Source organism: Cetorhinus maximus, unplaced genomic scaffold (genome assembly GCF_964194155.1).
Source record: "Cetorhinus maximus unplaced genomic scaffold, sCetMax3.hap1.1 HAP1_SCAFFOLD_540, whole genome shotgun sequence".
Taxonomy (NCBI): Eukaryota; Metazoa; Chordata; class Chondrichthyes; order Lamniformes; family Cetorhinidae; genus Cetorhinus; species Cetorhinus maximus.
Window position 1 is genome coordinate 239,017 of NW_027596482.1, and position 10,579 is coordinate 249,595.

The following is a 10,579-nucleotide window of genomic DNA, read 5'->3' on the forward strand; positions in this document are numbered from 1 at the left end:
GAACTGGCCTCGGGAGCCAAGGTAAATCGTGGGAAGAGCGAGGCCATGTTCTTTGGGAAGTGGGCTGACCGATCCTTTGTCCCCTTCACTGTCAGGGCTGACGGCCTGAAGGTGCTGGGGATATGGTTCGGAGGGACCGGGGCATGCGTTAGAAACTGGAAGGAGCGAGTGGCTATGGTGAAAAGGAAACTGGGCATGTGGGAGCGACGCTCCCTCTCCATTGCGGGTAAGAACCTGGTCATCAGGTGTGAGGTACTCTCGCTGTTGCTGTACGTGGCGCAGGTCTGGCCCATTCCACACTCCTGCGCGATGGCGATCACTCGAGCCATCTTCCGCTTTATCTGGAGGTCGAAAATGGATCGTGTCTGCAGGGACGCGATGTACAAGCCTCTAGATAAAGGGGGAAAAAACGTGCCCAACATCGCCCTCATACTGATGGCCACCTTTGTGTGCGGCTGCATCAAGCGGTGCGTAGACCCTCAGTACGCAAACACCAAGTGTCACTACGTGCTGAGGTTCTACCTGTCCCCGGTGTTGCGAAGGATGGGTCTGGCCACGCTGCCGCGGAACGCTCCAAGTAGTTGGACCGTGCCGTACCACCTGTCCCTGGTGGAAAAATTTATGCAGAAAAACACCTTTGACCACAAGTCCATCAGGCAGTGGTCAGCACGTAACGTCCTAGAGGCCCTGAGGGATAAGGAGAGGGTGGACCCTGTGGGATGGTTCCCCGAGCAGACTGTTAAAGTCATTTGGCAGAATGCCTCATCGCCAGAACTTTCCAACAAGCACCAAGACGTAGCTTGGCTGGTGGTGAGAAAGGCCCTCCCCGTCAGATCCTTCCTACACGCCAGGAGTCTCACCCCCTCTGCACGATGCCCTCGAGGTGGCTGTGGTGGGGAAGAGACCGTTGTTCACCTCCTTGTGGATTGTGCCTTTGCAAAGAAAGTCTGGAGAGAGATGCAGTGGTTGCTGTCGAGGTTCATCCCGAGCAGTTCTGTGACACAGGACTCTGTGCTCTACGGGCTGTTCCCAGGGACACACACCGAGACAAACATCAACTGCAGCTGGAGGATCATCAACTCGGTGAAAGACGCGCTTTGGTCTGCCCGAAACTTGTTGGTCTTCCAGCACAAAGAGTTGTCCCCGACCGATTGTTGCGGACTGGCACAATCCAAAGTCCAGGACTACGTGCTGAGGGACGCACTAAAGCTTGGGGCAGCTGCCGCAAAGGCGCAATGGGGAAGGGTCGCTGTCTAAGACCTTTCTACCACAGCGCACCGAGAGACCGGGAACTGTTTAGAGCCCCTCGGGCTGTACAGATCAAAATGAAAGGCTGTAAATGACTGTAATATTGTTTGTACTGATGCACCTGGTGATACATTTTGTAAAAGTTTAACCTGGATTGTACCCTTGTAATGTTGTTTTTGAAATGGTTTTGAATGTGATTGAAGATTTTTATGAATAAAGTATATTTTTACAAAAAAAAAAAAAAAAAAAAATCTGTTCTGTTCTTTGGGAAGTGGGCTGACCGATCCTTTGTCCCCTTCACTGTCAGGGCTGACGGCCTGAAGGTGCTGGGGATATGGTTCGGAGGGACCGGGGCATGCGTTAGAAACTGGAAGGAGCGAGTGGCTATGGTGAAAAGGAAACTGGGCATGTGGGAGCGACGCTCCCTCTCCATTGCGGGTAAGAACCTGGTCATCAGGTGTGAGGTACTCTCGCTGTTGCTGTACGTGGCGCAGGTCTGGCCCATTCCACACTCCTGCGCGATGGCGATCACCCGAGCCATCTTCCGCTTTATCTGGAGGTCGAAAATGGATCGTGTCTGCAGGGACGCGATGTACAAGCCTCTAGATAAAGGGGGAAAAAACGTGCCCAACATCGCCCTCATACTGATGGCCACCTTTGTGTGCGGCTGCATCAAGCGGTGCGTAGACCCTCAGTACGCAAACACCAAGTGTCACTACGTGCTGAGGTTCTACCTGTCCCCGGTGTTGCGAAGGATGGGTCTGGCCACGCTGCCGCGGAACGTTCCAAGTAGTTGGACCGTGCCGTACCACCTGTCCCTGGTGGAAAAATTTATGCAGAAAAACACCTTTGACCACAAGTCCATCAGGCAGTGGTCAGCACGTAACGTCCTAGAGGCCCTGAGGGATAAGGAGAGGGTGGACCCTGTGGGATGGTTCCCCGAGCAGACTGTCAAAGTCATTTGGCAGAATGCCTCATCGCCAGAACTTTCCAACAAGCACCAAGACGTAGCTTGGCTGGTGGTGAGAAAGGCCCTCCCCGTCAGATCCTTCCTACACGCCAGGAGTCTCACCCCCTCTGCACGATGCCCTCGAGGTGGCTGTGGTGGGGAAGAGACCGTTGTTCACCTCCTTGTGGATTGTGCCTTTGCAAAGAAAGTCTGGAGAGAGATGCAGTGGTTGCTGTCGAGGTTCATCCCGAGCAGTTCTGTGACACAGGACTCTGTGCTCTACGGGCTGTTCCCAGGGACACACACCGAGACAAACATCAACTGCAGCTGGAGGATCATCAACTCGGTGAAAGACGCGCTTTGGTCTGCCCGAAACTTGTTGGTCTTCCAGCACAAAGATTTGTCCCCGACCGATTGTTGCGGACTGGCACAATCCAAAGTCCAGGACTACGTGCTGAGGGACGCACTAAAGCTTGGGGCAGCTGCCGCAAAGGCGCAATGGGGAAGGGTCGCTGTCTAAGACCTTTCTACCACAGCGCACCGAGAGACTGGGAACTGTTTAGAGCCCCTCGGGCTGTACAGATCAAAATGAAAGGCTGTAAATGACTGTAATATTGTTTGTACTGGTGCACCTGGTGATACATTTTGTGGGAGTTTGGCCTGGATTGTACCCTTGTAATGTTGTTTTTGAAATGGTTTTGAATGTGATTGAAGACTTTTATGAATAAAGTATATTTTTACAAAAAAAAAAAAAAAAAATCTGTTCTTATCAGTTTAATATCTGATACGTCCCTTATCTGGGGACCATATATTAAATTGATTTTTGGAGCAGGGAGATGGAATAGGGGCTTGCTCCGTCCACTCCACGCATCGACCCGGTATTGCAGTATCTCTGGGAACGGTGCACCCTCCCCTTTCCAGGGGATTTTCAATGCTAAAAATAGTTTTCTTACAAACATCTGCTTTCTTTACTTCTCAACATGTACATGTTCCAAAATCCAACTTTCTTTGGAAAAACTCAGCAAGTCTGGCAGCATCGGCGGAGAAGAAACCAGTCAACGTTTCGAGCCCTCATGGCCCTTCAGCAGAACTGAAGCATAGTTTCAACAAGGGAGAAATATAAATTGGTTTAAGGTGGGTGGGGGGGAAGAGACACATTGAGGGTGTGGTGTGAGCAGATAATCAAAAGATGTCAGAGACAAAAGGGTCAAAGAGGTGTTGAAGGTGGTGGTCTTTGTCTGAGAAAAGTGCTAATTAAGAATGCAAGACAGGATATTCAAAGTACAGCTCTAGTGGGGGTGGGGTGGAAAGACTAAAGGTCTTTAGTCATTCTTAATTAGCACTTTTCTCAGACAAAGACCACCACCTTCAACACCTCTTTGACCCTTTTGTCTCTGACATCTTTTGATTATCTGCTCACACCACACCCTCAATGTGTCTCTTCCCCCCCCACCCACCTTAAACCAATTTATATTTCTCCCTTGTTGAAACTATGCTTCAGTTCTGCTGAAGGGCCATGAGGGCTCGAAACGTTGACTGGTTTCTTCTCCGCCGATGCTGCCAGACTTGCTGAGTTTTTCCAGGTAATTCTGTTTTTATTTTGTTTTGGATTTCCAGCATCCGCAGTAGCTTTTAGCTTTTTGTTTTTATCCAACTTTCTTTCTTTCTCTCTCTCTCTCTCTCTCTCTCACTCACTCACCCGCAGCAGCTACACACAAAAAACACGCACGCTCACCCAACACTCACAGACAGCACTCTCATCTCACAAACACTCTACCTCACTTATACAAAAACAGCTTTCACTTGCAAATACACCTCTCAAACACTCTCTCAGCTGCACCTTTCGCCTCACAACATTTTAAACCAGCTCTCTGCTGCCGCTGCCGCTGCTGCTGCTGACACAGCAACAATCAAAACTCACACCTCAAAGCTCACACACTTTACACAGCTACTCCGAAACCTCTACATCCACATTCACACAATCCTTACATTGCACAAGGAGCCCATTCCGCCCGTCGTGCCTGCACCAGCTCTCCCGGTGAACATTTCACCTCGTGCCTTTCTCCTGCCTTCTCCACGTAACCCGGCACATGCTTTCTTTTCAAATAATCATCTCATTCCCTCTTCAATTGAACCTGCCTCCGCCGCGCTATCAGGTGGTGCATTCCAGACCCTGACCGCTCGCTGCTCCTATCGCTTTTGCTTCTTTTGCCAGTTACTTTAAACCTGTGCCCTCTCCTTCTCGATCCTTGCCCCGGTGCAAACAGTTTCTCCCTATCTACTCTCTCCAGAGCCCTCATGATTTTCAATACCTCTATCAAGTCTCCTCTCAGACTTCTTTTCCCCAAGGAATACAGTCCCAACTTCTCCAATCTTACTTCATAACTCAACTTCCTCGCCCCTGGAACCAAACTCGTAAACCTCTTCTGCACTCTCTCCAATGCCTCCACTACCTTCCTAAAATGCAAGTCAAAATGCAATCCCTCAGAGTCGGCATGGCTTTACGAAGAGTAAATCGTGTTTGACTAATTTGCTAGAGTTCTTTGAAGATGTGACAAGCAAAGTGGATAACGGGGATCCTGTAGATGTAGTATGTCTGGACTTCCAGAAGGCATTTGATAAGGTGCCGCACAAAAGATTAATACACAAGATAAGATCACACGCAGCTAAGGGTAATATATTAGCTTGGATAGAGGATTGGCTAACCAACAGAAAGCAGAGAGTCAAGATAAATGGGTCTTTTGTGGATGCCAAGCTGTAACTAGTGGGGTGCCACAGGGTTCGGTCCTCGGGCCCCAACTATTTACTTGGATTCAGGAGTAGAAGGTACTATAGCTAAATTTGCAGATGACACCAAAATAGGTGGGAAAGTAAGTTGCAATGAAGAAATAAGAAATTTACAAATGGATATGGACAGGTTAGGTGAATGGGCCAAAATTTGGCAGATGGAGTTTAACTAAGTTAAATAAGTTTAATAAGTGTGCGGTTATCCATTTTGGTCAGAAGAATAAAAAGGCGACTTATTATTCAAATGGAGAGAAACTTCAGAAATGCTTCAGCACAGAGGGATCTGGGTGTCCTCGCGCACGAATCGCTGAAAGCTAGTATGCAGGTACAGCAGGTAACAAGGAAGGCAAATGGAATCGCTTCTCGGCCTTTTGGCTAAGATCAAGTGTTGCAGGGGCGACACCATGGTCCTACCAAGGCAAGGTCGGGATGGAAGGGCTATAACCAATCGCAATCGAAATCCATACCGTGGGTTACCTATCACCGTCCGAGTCACGGTGAACCACAGCGAAGGAGGATCACCTATGGATCGGGGCTTCTTCACCAGGAGGATCCTGTTGAAGGCGTGCGGCTTCCAAGCTACGGAGATCTTCACCCTGCACGACTCCCGCAAAGGCGGTTATTTTGACGTGACGTTCAAGCGGGTGGCAGACTGCGTCCGGCTCCTGAGGGTGTTCGAGGAGAAGAGAGACCTGCCGGAGATGAAGATCCTGACGGCGGAGCCGCACTTTTCTCTGCCGTTGCAACGGGAACGTGAGGTGATGGTGCATGTGTACAACCCCTTCGTCCCTGTCGCCGACGTGGTCACCTTCCTCACCAGGTACTTCGATAAGGTGGGGAGCGGCACTGAGATTCGAGACGACTTGGGGATCTGGACAGGCAAACGCCTGTTTAAGGTCACGCTAAAGACCGATGGTAAGGGAGCCATTTTCCACCCTCCTTCCAGTTTCGCTATCGGGGGAAACCGTGGCTACCTGGTCTACGCTGGGCAACCCAAGCATTGTCGCTCATGCGGCAAGGCTGGTCATGTGGCGGCCAACTGCAGCGCCTCCCTCTGCAAGATCTGCAAACAGGAAGGGCACCAGACAAAAGACTGCAAACAGGCCAAGTGCTGCAACCTGTGTGGCGAGGCAAGTCACCTCTACAGGACCTGCCCCAAACGCTGCCGTACTTACGCACAGGCAGCCAAAGCCGACCACGGGGAAGCAGAAGAAATGTTTCGTGTCACTCCAACCACCAAGGCCCCCAGGGAGCTCAACGGGACAAAGGAGGACACAGAGAGAGACAAGGTGGAGAAAGAGATTGAGGCAACAGAGAGCCAATCAACAGCACTACCCCCTGAACCTTCCAGTCCTCAGGACAACGAATCAATGGAGGAGGAGGCAGCAGTGGAAAAGCAGCAGGGGGAGTGGCGGACGGTGAAGAACAAGAAAAGTAAGAGGGAGCGAAGAAGAAGCAAAGGCGTTTCCCAGAGAAGCGGCAAGAGGCGTCTCCCATCCGACACGGATGACAAGGGCAGCAGCTCTTCGGATGATGAAGTGCCAGAGCGGCACCGACAGAAGAGGCGGCAAAGCTCCAGGGCGTTGGAGGACGAGACACCCGAGCTCCAGAAAATTGGAGACAACAAGGAGACCAGCGCACCCCAACTTTGCCTGCAACCTGAGGAGGCCAGTGCACCACAGCCCCTGGAATCTGGGAGCAGTGAGGCAATCATCGCACCCCAGCTCCAGGAAGCCGGGAACAGCAACACCCCAGAGGGGGTGAGTTTTGGAGAAGCTTCTCCAGCAAAGGTCATCTCAAAATCCGCTCGCTACGTGAACCTCCAGATGCCACTGGAACAGAACACGGCCAAGGAGATCTACCTCAGCCCATCCAAAGTGAAGGAATTTGAGCTCACTACGGGTATGAAGGAGCAGACTAAAGGTCTGGGACTCTCAGAGACAGTGGGTTTGGTAGGAGAATAAATGCTTTAAAATGGGTTTAAAGATTGTATCCATAAATGTGCGTAGCATTAAATCTACTACGCGATGTGTTGCGACCTTGGACTACCTAGCCAAGGTCAAAGCTGACCTGTTGTTTCTGCAGGAGTGTGCGATACCGCACCTCAGCTCCTACAGGCAATGGTCACGATGGTGGTCCCACGGGCCATCGATCTGGTCGGGCGGAAACGACTCTCGTTCCTCCGGCCTGGGTATTCTGCTGCGGGGAGGCAACTTCACCGTCTCCGAGGTCAAGGAGGTGGTGGGCGGGCGACTCCTGGTAGCAGACGTAATGTACAAGAACGCTCCACTCCGGTTAATTAACGTGTACGGCCCGGCACAAGGGGCTGAGCGGCTGGAGGTTTTTCAGCAGCTCCCACTGCTGCTGGCGACCTCCAGGCCGGTCATTCTGGGCGGGGACTTCAACTGCATCATCGATGCGGCTGGACGATCCGGCAGGGCCGGAAGCAGATTGGACGCTACGTCCAGATCCCTGATGGAAACAGTTAAGGATGCCAAGCTGCACGACGTCTTCAGCAACCCTGCAGACGGAGCGCAGCGTAGATACACCTGGTCGCGGCCAGACGGGTCCATTCGTTCCAGGATAGACTTCCTGTTTGTGTCCCGTGCATTCACAGTCAGATCCACCGAGGTCAAGCCGGTGTTCTTCTCTGACCACTGCCTCCTACTGGCGGACTGCCACTTGGAGGAAGACCTGAGGGTGGGCAGGGGGGCATGGAAGCTAAATGTGCAACTGCTGACCCCAGAGAACATTGAGGAGCTCAAGAGGGATTACAAAGGTTGGAGAACCGTGAAACCCCTCTTTGAGTCCCTGACACACTGGTGGGAAGTGATCAAGGGAAGCATCAAGAGGTTTTTCATCCGCAAAGGCACCCAGAAAGCTAGAAAGGAACAGAGGGAAATGTCCCGACTCCAGGAAAAGATGCAGAATCTGCTCCGGCTGCAGTCGATGGGGGTGGATGTCAAGGAGGAGCTCCAAGAGGTGAAGGGCCAGCAAGCCTCGCACTTTGCCTCGGAGGCCTCCAAGATCATCTTCCGTTCCAGAGTCCGCTCCGTGGAGCAGGATGAGACGTGCTCACGTTTCTTCTTCCAAAAGGTACACAGAGAGCGCTCTGTGATCAGCAGCCTGAAGGAAGAAGACGGCTCAGTAAAGTCATCACGGTCCGACATTCTGAGGATCAGCAAATCCTTTTATGGCGGACTGTATGACGTGAAGCCCACGGACAGCACGGCCTCCCAGTCCTTCCTGTCCTCTATCACGGAGGTCTTAGACCACAGTACGCGGGAGAGCCTAGACAAACCGCTAACTCCTGACGAACTGACTAAGGCCCTCGAGTCCTTCGAGAAGAGTAAAACCCCCGGAAGCGACGGCCTGCCGGCGGAGTTGTATTCGGCTCTGTGGGACTTGATCGGCCCAGACCTGCTAGCAGTGTACGAGAGTATGCTCCTGGCCGGCAGCATGTCAGAATCCATGAGGAAAGGCATCATCACCCTCATCTACAAGCACAAGGGGGAAAGGGAGGAAATTAGAAATTGGCGACCCATTTCACTGTTGAATGTGGACTATAAGATTCTGTCCAAGGTCATCGCCAACCGGGTCAAATCCGCTCTGGAATTGGTGATTCACCCTGACCAGACCTGCTCTGTGCCAGGCAGGAAGATCTCTGACAGCCTGGCGCTGCTCAGGGATACGATTGCCTATGTACAGGACAGGGGTGTGGATACCTGCCTCATCAGCTTGGATCAGGAGAAGGCCTTTGACAGAATATCGCACACCTACATGGGGGATGTGCTCTCCAAAATGGGCTTTGGGGAGGGAATTCGAAATTGGATCCAACTGCTCTACACTAACATCAGTAGCGCAGTCTCAATCAATGGGTGGGAAACAGATAGCTTTCCCATTAAATCTGGAGTCAGGCAGGGCTGTCCTCTCTCGCCTGTCCTTTTCGTGTGCTGCATAGAACCCTTTGCCGAGTCCATCAGGAAGGATCCGGGCATAAGAGGAGTGACGATCCCAGGCAGTGGAGGCACTCAGGTAAAAGCCTCCCTGTACATGGACGACGTCGCCGTCTTCTGCTCGGATCCGCTGTCGGTGCGCAGACTGATGCACGTCTGCGACCAGTTCGAACTGGCCTCGGGAGCCAAGGTAAATCGTGGGAAGAGCGAGGCCATGTTCTTTGGGAACTGGGCTGACCGATCCTTTGTCCCCTTCACTGTCAGGGCTGACGGCCTGAAGGTGCTGGGGATATGGTTCGGAGGGACCGGGGCATGCGTTAGAAACTGGAAGGAGCGAGTGGCTATGGTGAAAAGGAAACTGGGCATGTGGGATCGACGCTCCCTCTCCATTGCGGGTAAGAACCTGGTCATCAGGTGTGAGGTACTCTCGCTGTTGCTGTACGTGGCGCAGGTCTGGCCCATTCCAGACTCCTGCGCGACGGCGATCACTCGAGCCATCTTCCGCTTTATCTGGAGGTCGAAAATGGATCGTGTCCGCAGGGACGCGATCTACAAGCCTCTAGATAAAGGGGGAAAAAACGTGCCCAACATCGCCCTCATACTGATGGCCACCTTTGTGTGCGGCTGCATCAAGCGGTGCGTAGACCCTCAGTACGCAAACACCAAGCGTCACTACGTGCTGAGGTTCTACCTGTCCCCGGTGTTGCGAAGGATGGGTCTGGCCACGCTGCCGCGGAACGCTCCAAGTAGTTGGACCGTGCCGTACCACCTGTCCCTGGTGGAAAAATTGATGCAGAAAAACACCTTTGACCACAAGTCCATCAGGCAGTGGTCAGCACGTAACGTCCTAGAGGCCCTGAGGGATAAGGAGAGGGTGGACCCTGTGGGATGGTTCCCCGAGCAGACTGTCAAAGTCATTTGGCAGAATGCCTCATCGCCAGAACTTTCCAACAAGCACCAAGACGTAGCTTGGCTGGTGGTGAGAAAGGCCCTCCCCGTCAGATCCTTCCTACACGCCAGGAAGCTCACCCCCTCTGCACGTTGCCCTCGAGGTGGCTGTGGTGGGGAAGAGACCGTTGTCCACCTCCTTGTGGATTGTGCCTTTGCAAAGAAAGTCTGGAGAGAGATGCAGTGGTTGCTGTCGAGGTTCATCCCGAGCAGTTCTGTGACACAGGACTCTGTGCTCTACGGGCTGTTCCCAGGGACACACACCGAGACAAACATCAACTGCAGCTGGAGGATCATCAACTCGGTGAAAGAGGCGCTTTGGTCTGCCCGAAACTTGTTGGTCTTCCAGCACAAAGAGTTGTCCCCGACCGATTGTTGCGGACTGGCACAATCCAAAGTCCAGGACTACGTGCTGAGGGACGCACTAAAGCTTGGGGCAGCTGCCGCAAAGGCGCAATGGGGAAGGGTCGCTGTCTAAGACCTTTCTACCACAGCGCACCGAGAGACTGGGAACTGTTTAGAGCCCCTCGGGCTGTACAGATCAAAATGAAAGGCTGTAAATGATTGTAATATTGTTTGTACTAATGCACCTGGTGATACATTTTGTAAAAGTTTAACCCTGGATTGTACCCTTGTAAGGTTGTTTTTGAAATGGTGTGGAATGTGATTGAAGATATTTTATGAATAAAGT

At 52.2% G+C, this 10,579-nt stretch overlaps 1 pseudogene; it reads left to right on the top strand.

The window, feature by feature from the left end:
- Positions 1-2,928: 2,928 nt before the first annotated feature.
- On the top strand, positions 2,929-3,109 carry LOC144674030 (U2 spliceosomal RNA; annotated as a pseudogene).
- The last annotated feature ends 7,470 nt before the right edge of the window (positions 3,110-10,579 follow it).